This window comes from Ornithorhynchus anatinus, chromosome 3 (assembly GCF_004115215.2).
Source record: "Ornithorhynchus anatinus isolate Pmale09 chromosome 3, mOrnAna1.pri.v4, whole genome shotgun sequence".
NCBI lineage: Eukaryota > Metazoa > Chordata > Mammalia > Monotremata > Ornithorhynchidae > Ornithorhynchus > Ornithorhynchus anatinus.
The window spans coordinates 33,960,168-33,972,922 of NC_041730.1; the positions used below are offsets into that span (position 1 = coordinate 33,960,168).

The 12,755-nt window shown below is 39.8% G+C and overlaps 1 long non-coding RNA gene across 3 annotated transcripts in view; it reads left to right on the plus strand.

The window, feature by feature from the left end:
* LOC103166197 overlaps positions 1-12,755 on the plus strand; it is a 258,830-nt gene that overhangs the window by 1,916 nt on the left and 244,159 nt on the right. The window contains exons 2-3 of one of the 3 annotated variants that reach the window (XR_005659810.1): positions 4,861-5,481; positions 8,703-9,120. This is a non-coding gene — a long non-coding RNA (uncharacterized LOC103166197). Of the gene's footprint in view, positions 1-4,860; positions 5,482-6,902; positions 7,102-8,702; positions 9,121-12,755 lie in introns of those variants that run through there. The other 2 variants (XR_005659809.1, XR_003757825.2) reach the window with 2 other exon arrangements.

The following is a 12,755-nucleotide window of genomic DNA, read 5'->3' on the forward strand; positions in this document are numbered from 1 at the left end:
CGACTGGCAACATACTATTAAGCAGAACGGTGATATTTGAAAATGAGGGGAGTAGGGGGAGGTTTGTTTTGGGAGTGGGCTCAGTGGTGTTCGGAATGACCTATGTTGAATTGCTTAATTCTAAAGTCTTAAGAATAGGAAGAGAAATACAATGTGCTGGGTTTATTGCCTTGAGATATATGTCCCAGAGGGGAAAAACTTAGAATTTGAGAAGCAGACAAAAGAACCTTCCCCCAGACTTAAATTCCATGAAAGAATTAAATACTTTGGACTATGAAAAGACAACTATCCTTCCCAACAATCTTTTTTTTTTATGGTTCTAGCCTTTTTCCAAGGAGTGTTTCAAGGAAAAGTATGCACCACACATCTATAACAGTGAATTTAGGACTTCAGATTTTTAGTCTATATCTCTGGACTTGAGAGTTTTAGTCCATATCTCTAATCATTATTTATACTGAAGCAAAAAAAGTTACATCTTGTGTTCCCTAAGTAGGATATTGGCAGGCTTTGAGGGGAGGCTTAAATAATTCTATAGCATAATTTTGGCCCCATAAAAAAATTTTAAAAATGGCATATGTTAAGAATGACTGCATGTAGTTTCTCTACCTCATGCCATTCTAAAATCAATATTTCTACAATTCTCTCAAAGTGATTGCCCATTATTATTCAGTCAAGCTAACCTTTTCATGTATTTATTTTTCCAACCAGATACTCCTTGTTAAAACCAGGACTTTGTGGTCTTAGAATATGAAGTGGATTGGGACAAAAAAGTCATTAACATATTGCATTTTAGAGCTCAAATGGTCCAGGCATTTCATTTTCCTCCTCACCTAAGCCAAGTCTTTTAAACTCCCAAACCCCAATTTTCTAATTTCCCTGCCTTCCCAACCTCTGACTGAAAAAAAAAATGAACCTCTATTGACTCCAACTTTATGTGGAGTGACTCCCTCCCACCCCCACTCCAAGGCCTATAGGAATTCCAGTGTTTTATGTGGCAGAGAAGGAATTAGATGGGGCAGCTCACAACTGTTTCTTCAGCCTACCATTCCCAGAGGATTCTGTTACTCCAGCACTGTCGATTAAAAGACTGACTCAGAAAAGCAAAGGGGAGTTTGAAAATTGCTACACTTTTTCTCACTGGCTGGTTGAGGAGATGTTTCACAGAGTGGACAGCTGTTCTCTTTTGCACTCAGACGGTCCTGCGAGCCTAGCCTGGGGAAGTAGGCAAAGACTGGACCCACTTGTGGGCTGCCGAGTGGTCAGAAGTTCCTAATTCATTCATTCACTTATTCATTCATTCAATAATATTTATTGAGCACTTAGTAGGTGCAGAGCACTTTACTAAGCGCTTTCTATTGGGCTGGGGCAATTTGTTCAAACAGCATTCTTAGGAGAGCTCTTCAACAGTGAAAGATCATTGGAGATTTCCACAAGGGAATTCTGCTTCAGATCAGAGCTCCTTCATTATCATCATCATCATCATCATCATCATCATCATCATCACTGGTATTTATTGAGCACCATGTGCAGAGGACTGAACTAAAAGCTTTGGGAGAATGCAATACAACAGAGCTGGTAGAGACCCATTCCCTGCCCTTAAAGAGCTTACAGTCTAGAGAAGGAGACCAACATAAAATCATTAATCATACCCCTTGTTTCTGACCTGTGGAGAAAAAGATTGATTACCTCAGAAGGGTTGCAGGGCTCAGACAACGGGGGATCTATATTATGGAAACAGTGGGCTACTCGGAATCACTTTACACTCAGGTTTGGGATCAAATACACCAAACTATTGCTTTACGCAATCTCAGTGGCCTGCTCTGTGACTCATGGGACCAGACAGGGGAACTGGGAGAAGGCTCTGCCTCCTGTAAGAAGAGCTTTCATTGGCCACCAGAGGGCTCCAGCCTTCAGGGCTGAAATGCAAACCTCTGCTGTGCGTTTCTCCTCCTCCTCACCCAAAACATAGAATTTGATCATTTTCAGGTTTGTTTCTCAGCTAAAGAAATAATATTTCGAACTCACTATTTTTCCTTGTTGCCAGGCAGTGTCGTATGTTGGAAGGGGAATTTTTCTTAAATCAAGTGTGTTTGTTTTTTTTTTTTAAAGGATTTTTTTTAATGGGATTTCTGAAGGGCTTACTATGTGCCAGGCACTGTACTAAGCGCTGGAGTAGATACGAACTAATCATATTGGTCCCAATCATGATTCAGTAGTATTTATTGAGCACTTACTATGTGCAGAGCACTGTACTAAGCGCTTGGGATGTACAATTCGGCAGCAGAGACAATCCCTGCCCAATAATGGGCTCACAGTCTCTGTCCCGCGTGGGGTTTACAATCTTAATCCCCATTTTACAGATGAGTTAACAGGCACAGAGAAGTTAAATGACTTGCCCAAGGTCCCGCGGCAGACAAGTGGCAAAGCTGAGATTAGAACCCAGGCCCTTCTGACTCCCAGGCCCATGTCTATGCACTGGGCAATGCTGTTGATAGGTAATATGCCTATAACCCTCAATGGCTGCTCTTCCACCTACTCCCTTTTCCTCAACTTCATAGACCCACACCCAGAGACTGTGTCCCTTAAAAAGCTTTTGTGACTGTATTTCTACCCCCTGCTACCTAAGTGTGTAATATTTAGTAACCAGTGGTTACCTTTTACATTTTTCACCTTTTAAATGGGCTTAGTATATAACTGCAGCAAAGACCTCCCATGCCCAGCTTAATAACTCCTTAACAGTGATTATTCAAGCCTTCATGTAGATGAAAATTCCCTTCAGCTTTTGTACCCTATAGAGGCAAGTTCCTGTGGTAAAAAGCACTGCGTGAAAATGAACCAGATAGACACTCCTTATCATTGGAATGGAAAAGGTGTGTGGGTTCAGAGGGACTCTAACTTCCACTACTGTGTCAGATTGTTATTGTTATTATTATCATTATTTCGGTTTGTTGGTTCAGTCTTCGTTTTGTATTTTTTTTGCTTTTCTCTTGGTTTTCTTAATAAAGTGGAAAAGACCTCCGATCCTTACTAAGCCAATAAAAGCATCATACTCAGTGATGGGTAACTAAATGGGTGGGGATGTAATGGTGTCTACTTCTGTTGAGAGGTCTCAAGATGTATTCTGCTTTGTAAACACAGACTGCACCCTCACTCCCTACATCTAGCAGATAAGTGTATAGAGTTAGAGAGTGTGGATGGCTCAGTGCAAACCACCAGATCTACTGCAAAAATAACTCAAAGTGCATAATATCATGCTGGCTAAGGAACATACCTACCCCCTTTAACTATTGATGTTTGAACATTCTTCACCTAAATAGCAGGGGGCCAGAAAAAGTTATATTATTTTATTTTCATAGACAAACTGTGTGTATGCACAGGAGATTCTCTCTCAAAGACACTCACAGTAATGGATGTCTCCCCCTCTAGAATGTAAGCTCTTTGTGATCAGGGAATGTGTCTACCAATTCTGTTGTATTGCATTGTTGTATTGTACTTTCCCAAGCACTTAATACAATCCTCTGTAAATAGTAAATGCTCAATGTATACCACTGATTGATTGGATGGGCAAATTACCTGGGAAATTAGTTATCTGCAAGTTAACAAAGGAGGAAAATAACAGATGATACCCTTCAGATAGAAAAGGCAGCTACTTCTGGGACAAAGGAAACTACCCCTGTTTTTAATTTAAGCACCTAATTAGAGACTTTATATGTGCTGGTGTAGATACCAGTCAATCAGGCCCTGACCCACATGGGCCTCACAGTCTAAGTAGGAGGGAAAACAAGGATCAAATCTCCATTTTGCAGTCGAGGAAACTGAGGCACAGAGAAGTTAAGTGACTTGCCTAACATCTCAGAGCAAAGGGAAGTGGTAGATTTGAGATTAGAACTCAGGTCCTCTGGCTCCCAAGCCCTTACTTTACCTACTAGGCCATTCTGGTTCCCATAGTATCTCTGGTAATCTTGAATTTTAAGGAGCGATCACACAGTAATATGGCCTCCTGTGCAGCTCAATGATATATAGTTGGCCTGAGGACCCCTCTGACAGGGAAATTCACCCTTGGTTACCTGTGCAACTGAAAAGACCAGCTTGTAATCCACAGTTCCAGCTATATAATGCACTGCCAAAGACAAACTCTTATTGTCCTGTCATGTTAATTGCTTGCATCTCCTGGCACTGTTTTCATCTTTGCCACCTTGTTTCCTGGTGTTCATTGGAAAACTGGTTTAAAGACCTGAGACACCTCAGATTTCTTCTTCTCTTGCCCCTCTGCTTTTCCCTCCACTCTTCCTTCCTCCCCATTTCCTCAGCCTGCTTGTTTATTTATGATGACAATAGTGTATTGACTGACTTCCCTGATTCTGCAGGTTTACAATCTGGAAATATTTCTGTTAACTGGGCAGATGATTACATTCTCTGCAGAACCTAAGCTGCTCTTGCAGATGTTTAATTGCATTTATTTATTAATTTTGAGGCAGTGTATATTGGGTTACTTCTACTCAGTGATCGGAGGGGGAAAAAATGCCAAACGTTTTCTAACAGACTTTATATTCACTGGCTCTTGGAATCAGTTTCATTATTACATTGCCCATGTATTTTGTATCATAATTCACCTCTTGGTCTAGTATTTCCAGAACAATTTCTACTATAGCATCTTTCTTGGTAGCTCTTACTGCTGGGCCAAAAGAGGCATCTTAGAGATACATGTTAATTAGTATATGCAGAATGCTTTGAAATCCTGGGATGGAGGGTTTTATGTTTGTACAAGCTGCTAAATGGATCTCACTTGTGCTAAGGGGAAGAGCACTGTTCACCTGCAGGCTACAAAAGCTGACTTGAAAAAATATTTCTTCTTCTTAGGTGCTTGTTCCATGAAAGAAGATGACACCCTGACTTAGAAGAGACTGCGTAATTAACACATATGAAGCTTGCAAAAGGCAATTATCAGTGCAAAGTGTTTACATTGATTTATGGGAAGTCGGCAGTGCACAAGAGGGATGCTGATGCTATCAACGCCATGGATTAAATGCACATTTACACCTTTATTGACATATAAATTATCCATGCCAAGGAGGCAGTGAAAAGGATGCCGATGCAGCAATGATGTGGCACACACCACTGGCTATGGATCTATCTCTGCCATCTCTCTGCACAGTTTACATGAATGGAATTTCAGAACTGAGATAAAATTGGAAATAGAAGCTTTCAGAATGTTGGCTGCTTTATTTATTTTTGTTAAGGCAATGATGGCAAGCCAGGTTTTTGATCGGATTATAACAAACAGGGAGAGTATTTGAAAGGATCACCTGCTTTTTTTTTTTGCATGAGTGTGTGTGTTTTTCCATTTTTATTCAATTGGGTTTTGGAAGAAAGGTTGAACAAGAGAGGAATATTTGTTCCTGGGAAATGGAATCTGTACCGGAATCGAGCCAACAGCAGAAGCGAAAGCCGGTGACACATGGACTGGAAGATCAAAAAAGAGTAAGTGGTAGGACTTAACCAGTTTTATTTGGTGGTTAAATTGCTCACCATGATTCACAGAACACTAAAGCCATTTGTCATTGTTGCCTTGTTTCGTTTTCTGTACATAGGCAGAGTGAGTGAAAGTCAGTCCACCTTTAGGCACACTTTTGTGTGTCTGTTCTCCTCAGTGTTTGGACTTGTTGCAGATGGATGAGAAAATAAACAAAGGGAAAAGATTCATCAGCTGTGTGACTGAGGCAGGATAAGATTCAGAGTAGTCAAAGTATTTCCCTCCCAGCTTTTGATGTTTGGTATTCACTAAGAGCTTATTAGCATGAGAAATACATTTTACTAGTTTGATAGATCATACCTTGAACTTATTAAATAACTGTTGCGGTAATATTGGTGGAGAGGATTGGCTTTTAATCCTTCATAGGCCTGTTGGTAATTGGGTCATTCCATTCCTTAAAGTTACTCAGCTACATTCTGCCATGGACCTTCCCCATCATTATTTAAAATAGTCTATAATATTCAATTTGCTCTTTTTTAATTGATGACTCAAAGCCCATAGAGACAATTTCTTCCAGGTACACTCTAGTTCCTTCAGCCTGTGGGATTATTTAGATTTGCCTCCATGTATTTCTGAGATTTCAGTAAAAATTCCGGCAGGTGAGACAATATCCTTCTTTTATTGTGATGTGACAGTGGCAGAAGAGTAGCTGAGGTGAAATTCGTCTTTGAATCAAACAAGGAATTAAATTTCCCATCTTTTTGCTGTGGAAATAATTTGTTTTTCTTTTGATGACTTGGCCAAGAGAAAAGCTTATGGAGTCATTTGTGCACATGGCAAAGAACTTCAGTGTCATCTTTAAATGTGCTTTGTTCGGGATCTCTATTACTGAATATAAAGAGTTTAAAACTGGCCATCTGTTGTATGATAAACTCAGAGAGTTATTTTTTCAAGAAGGGTGTAAGTTGGCTTTGGCTTTGGTTTTCGGAAGAGAAGAATACCTCCCAGAGTATTTGTCTGCTTTGATTTTAAACCAATCACCCAAACAAACTTGGCAGACTCCTCAGGATAAAATTCAGCTGTGTCCACGCCAATAATTCCCACTATTGAAGAAATACCCAAAGTAAGCCATAGGTGGATTTGGGTGCACAGAGTTTGATTTATGAACTCTCCTGGTGACAGGTGCCTCCCATCCTCATTTATATGGAACTATTCTGGAGAATAAATGAATCTATACAGGCACTGAGCAAACCCCTGAATTGACTTCATTTAGGAGACTTGTTATCTTTTCCTTTCAGAGTGTATTTGAGTTCTGTATCCAAACTCTAATAGTGGAACATTTGGGACCTTTGACATTAAAGTCAATTTTAATTGGTCTAGTACACTGGAATAATACACAATTATGACTGTATCTCTCTCTCTCTGCTAGGTAGAGAAGCCTACATCTCCCATCTGCTCTTGGCTCTGGATGTATTTGGTGCACATGTAGTGAGGAGCCTCTGAAAGTATAATATAACCCCAAGTGAGGCTCAGTGGCAGCTGGGATAACATCAATTGGTCATGCTTAGCTGACATTCATTTTAACTTGAACTCTAGCCGTCATGGAGATTATTAAATTTATAATGATATATGTAAGATCCATTTTAATGAATCTTCATGCTCGGGTGATCTCTCACTTATGCTTACAAAACAAGTCCTAATAGACTATTACATTTCATTTCCTAGTGAATTTTCTGTGGAAAGGTTAGTGGTCAAAACTTTATTTTGGATGATTTGAACTTTTTATGAAGTTTATTTTATATTCCAAATTGCTTCCCTTTCTAAGCTTTTAAAATTGTATCTCGTCCATGGCTTCTGTTTGTACCAACATATAGAGGCTTACAGTTTGCTGAAAGTGTGAAGGAAAAACTCCTCCTCTCTCCATACCATCTCAAAAATCATGTCCTTGCTCTGAGAAGGGGAGCTTTATTATTACTGTTGAGGCAATCGATGTGAAAAAAAAAAACTATTCAGGAAGATTGATTTAAAATGAAACAAAGGCACCACTGAAACACACACAGGGAAATCAGGGAAATCCCAAGCTACTGTGCTTAAAACACCAAATATTTATTGGTACCAAGAAATGACATCCTTGTGATTCCCTGAGACAATAATGAGAAACAGACCAGGGTATGTGTTTGCATTCAGAGAGGGGCTGCCGTGAGCTTTGGATGAATGGCATGGGCAGAAGGAGAAGAAATTGAAACATTTGTTTCAATTTTGTATTTATTTAGAACAGTCGCTCTCTTTGTAACCCATCTTAGCATGAGTGGCCACATTTCTTAGGGTTAGGAAGTTAGGGTACAGTTTGGAGATGCCCCCTGTTTTGGTTTGATTTGCACAGTGCAGAGAAGTGTGGAATCTTTTCAGGCCCTGAACAATCTTTAATAAATAATGATAGTATTTATTAACTGTTCACTAGGAACTGAATGCTAAGGTAGATGCAAGATTATAAGCGGGACACAGCCCCACAGGTTACTTACAATCTATTTTATCCCTATTTTTCAGATGAGGAAACTGACATCCAGGAAGGTTAAGTGACTTGTCCAAGGACAGTCAGCAGGCCAGTGTCAGAGCTGGGCTAGAACTCAGATCTCCTGATTACCAGGCCCATGCTCTTTCCTCTAGACTGTAAACTTATTAGGGACAGGGACTGTGTCTGCTAATTCTGTCTCACTCTCCCAAGCACTTAGAGAGTGCTCTGCACCTAGTAAGCACTCAATAAATATGAATGATTGATTGATTGAATGATTGATATTGCCCCCTGGATTATCTGTCCTGCCTTAACCAGAGAAACATGGAGCAATCCAGTAGTCATTACAAAATAGTCTAGTGGCCACCTTGTGTCTCTTCCCCTTATGTGTGAGGCAAATCTAAATTCAGATCAAAAGGGCCAATCTAAATTCAGTCAGAGTGTTTCTTTTATTGAATTACCCTTCTAGGGACGTTTCAAAGATTGCTTCTCTTGATGATTTGCATTTCCTTGCTTCTGGGTAAATTATATTCCTGGGCAGACATGGAGAAATCATCTTTGTCTTTTTCCCAAGGTAGTGTGAGGTTTAGATCCTGTATTGAAAATAGAAAAACCAGTGAGGAGTTGAGGCAAAGTAAAAAACAGACAAGTGTAAGGGAAAGTTCTCACTGGTTCATACTAGTTACAGATGGTAATCATTTTTCTTTCCATCATTAGTAAATTCAAACCTGACCTACTTAAGTGAGAAGAAAGAGAGGACAGCAGAGAGAGAAAGACAGGACAGCACAGAGCATCTGAAAATTACAACTGAGAGAATCCAGTTAGAGAAGTATTGTTCACTGTGGAAAGGATCCACCTACCTGGTTCAGATGGGAGAAGTAAAATTTCCCTGACACAAAGCAAAATGATCAGCAAAATGAATGACTTTTAGATTGACTTCTACTTTATCTCCCTAGAATTGTCCCCTTCAGAGAAGCAGCTTTCACCAAGAGAAGTACAATTCAAATACAATGGGCCAACAGTATCAGTGAATGGTGAAAAGATTGTTTTGGCTAAATAGTCTTTTGACTCTTTGTCCAAGATAAAAGCATTCATGAAGATTTTTAAATGGGGCTTGGGCTTAACTTAATAAAAACTTCTGGGAAAACTACTCTTCATGTTTCTTTTGATTGTTGGATTAATTGAAATTGCTGTTTTCTATGAGGAGCAGAGCTTCCAAAATGTTGGCTTAATATATTTTTACTTACAGCAAAAAATAATTGCCTCTGAACTTCTTGACTCAATGAAATAGCAGAGTTTCAAGAGAAATAAAGAAAATAAAAGAAAACAACAAAAAAAATCCCAAACTCAAAGAGTCATAAGGCTGGTCCCTCTTGGCCTTTCTTCCAGTGTGAATGGCTAGATTTGAATACTGTTTTCCCCATGCTTCTTTGAACATCAGGTAAATTAAAGATACAGTGCCACTGCCATGCGTATTGTCAATCAAAATTAGATTCACCCCAAAGGTATAAAGGTACGAGTGCAGATATTAAGTTGTGCTTAGAACTCTGGAAGAGTTAGATGAGTAAATGTCAAATGGGTGGAGGCTTTTCATCCTGATTTCCTGAGGTACTTTTGATGAGCTGCCACCATTTCTCAGCTGAGGCACTATGCAAGCACTGCCCCTTCTGAGCTGGAACAAGACAGCTATTATAAGCTGACATGTCTCATGACAGCTTCCTGCTTGTCTGCCTTGTCTTTTTCATTGGAGAGCTTCAAGACACCAGAGGCACACAACCCCCCCACCAGACATTGTCCTAAGACCAAATCAGAACTCATTTCACATGAGGTTGGAGCCAACCCCTTTAGGGCAGTTTTGCAAATAACCATCACCCAGGGTGTGCACAGATTTACACTGGACTAGTAGGAAAAGAATGCTGGTTTTCTTTTCTGTTTTTCCTTTTCTACATCCTGGGGAGAAAATGGGCTGGTAATGTGAATTGGTGCTCCTATTGTGCTTATTCAGAAGAATGTCTATGGGGTACATTTTCTAAAGAACCTGGGAATCAAATTGAGAGGGAAAAAATTGAACATTCTGTATGGTCTCTTTGCCAGTTGTTTCACAACTGCAGTTGAAGCACAGGCAGAGCCATTTAAGTGGACCTCAGGAAATGTAAGCTCAAACCAAGTTCGTCAGAGGACATTTGGTTACCCTTGGGTATCAACCTTTCAAATATTTTAACTTTTAGTATTGGCCTACTCTCTTGTTCCATTTCATGTCCCAGTGGGAACACCGCTGCCATGTAAGAGAGTTCCAGTATTATGTACAAACCATTAGACCTGTAAACAATTCGTTCATGCAAATTCTTGATCCAGAAGTCTTAATGACTGGACTGATGATGAATTCATCATTGTCATTGGCCTGCCTCCTTTATGGCAAGTTAGATACTTGTGGTAATAGTGGAATAGTGTGGAACTCCAACTGGCCAGCTGTCTAAAAAATCTTAAAATTCAATTGATCATGCTGGAGGAGATGATATGGACAAACCAGTGCTTCATGCTATGTTAATTAGGTAACTATGTTTTGTCTTAAAACTGAATAAGTTGCCAAAGCAACTCCCACAGTTCTGAACAATTCAGTTCAGATTCGTGAAGTGTAATGTGCACCAAAAGTCGGTCAAATGTTATTTTTCAACCCATCTTTAAAAACAGAGAAGGACGAGCTTCTAGGTTGGTGTATTTCTGTGCCATTCCAGCTCTTCTGCACTTTATCAATAGATGAAAAACAGTTAATATCATTTATTGGAATTGTTTTGATGTTGAACTTCCTGTTGAATTCCAGATCACATGCCTTTTGATACTGAATATCTTTATATTCATATGGATGACTTCTAATCTTTTCTCTTTCAAAACTTAGTTTACATTGATAATGCCTTAACTATTCATCATGGAAGCCCAACTCTGCTCTTAGCTGCATTACATTTTGCAAAAACTTCTCCTCCCGCTCCATTTTTTATACATTATCATTTATTGAGATCCCTATTTTCCACCCCTTGCTTACCCCTCTGCTTGTGACTGAAGGAAAGTGTGTTCAGCTTCTGTAAGGATGATGTCCAGGCTCTTTCTCTGAGCACACTGGCTCTACTCAGAGTATTTTCTCTACTCAGAGTATTTTCATCCAATCCTGCCTTCAGTCAATCCATCAATAAATCAATGGTATTTATGGAGCACTAACTGTATGCAGAGCACTGTACTAGGAACTTGGAAGAGTTTGAAGCACAGGCAGAGCCATTTAAGTGGAGCTCAGGAAATGTGAGCTCAAACCAAGTTTCATCAGGGGACATTTGGTTGCCCTTGGGTATCAACCTTTCAAATATTTTAACTGTTAGTATTGGCCTACTCTCTTGTTCCATTTTATGTCCCATTGGGAACAACCCTGCCATGTAAGAGAGTTCCAGTATTCTGTATTCATTCAATAGTATTTATTGAGCACTTACCATGTGCAGAGCACTGTACTAAGCGCTTGGAATGTACAAATCGGCAACAGACAGAGACAGTCCCTGCCCTTTGATGGGCTTATAGTCTAATCAGATTTGGTAGACATGTTCCCATGCCACAAGGACCTTATAGTCTAGAGTCTTCCCTTCTCTTTCATCAGGTGGAGAGTAAATGTACAGGTACGTTTTTTCTCTCCTCCGACTGCTTCTTCCTTTTTTTTTTCTATTTCCTTGTCACCACTGCTTTACATTTCTTATCTCCCTTTTTAGTCTTCTTCCACTTTTGGAGTTCCCTTCCCTCCCTTCTCCTGTAAAGCTCTTCTCTCCTTGAGTCAATGAGACTTCTGCCTGTCTTTATCCCCAACCCAGGGCAAGCACCCACTAACCACAAATGGCCAGAGACCAATTCTGACCAAGAGTGAGAGAGGTAGCCCACAGAGAATGCACAGCCAGAGGGATTGGCAGGTAGTTCTGTAGTGGGCGAACTCACTCTCTGAGACTTTTTTACTTAGTCTTCAGCCCAGACTCTGTTCAACCTGTTTAGGTTTCATCTACCCCAGTGCCTTATACAGTGCCTGGCACATATAAGCACTAAACAAATACCATTATGAAATGCCATTATTATTATTACTATTATTGTTATTTAGAACATTTTATTCATGGCAATTTGGAGGTCCATTTATTGTAAGAGTAAAATTGTTAATTGATCTAATTTATCAATTAACTTTTACTTATACTTAGGTCAGTATTAACTTGGCATTCAGAGATTTTTTTGATCTTGGATTTACCTTTCTGTGGTTGGCTGGACTCATCCTCACCCCTTACTGTTCACAGTCTCATTGTTCTCTAATACCCACATCCCCACCTTCAGTGGCTAACTATCTGCAACATCCTGGAAAGCCCAGGCAACTATGAGTTGATGAATAAACTTCCACCACAGGATGCAGTTACCATCTGCGGTTTCAACTCATTCTTCTGGGGTTTGCTAACCAATCCCCCATGAATACCCAGGGCTTAGTACAGTGTCTGGCATGTAGCAAGTGCTTAGCAAATACCAAGAAAAATACCAAGGGACTACTGTATACTTTTGATATAGTTCTGAGTCGACTTTGGTAAACTTCCACAAAATATTCTGTATAGTATCAGTATGTGAAGCTGTGTGCCCTGTTTAACATTTACAGCTTTACATAGATCAGGGAAGCCACCTTTGACAAAGTGGCCAATTTTTTCCCAACTTCAGGGCTGCCAAATGTCTGAAACAAAAGACTTTTCCTGTGGATGGACATTTCCATTT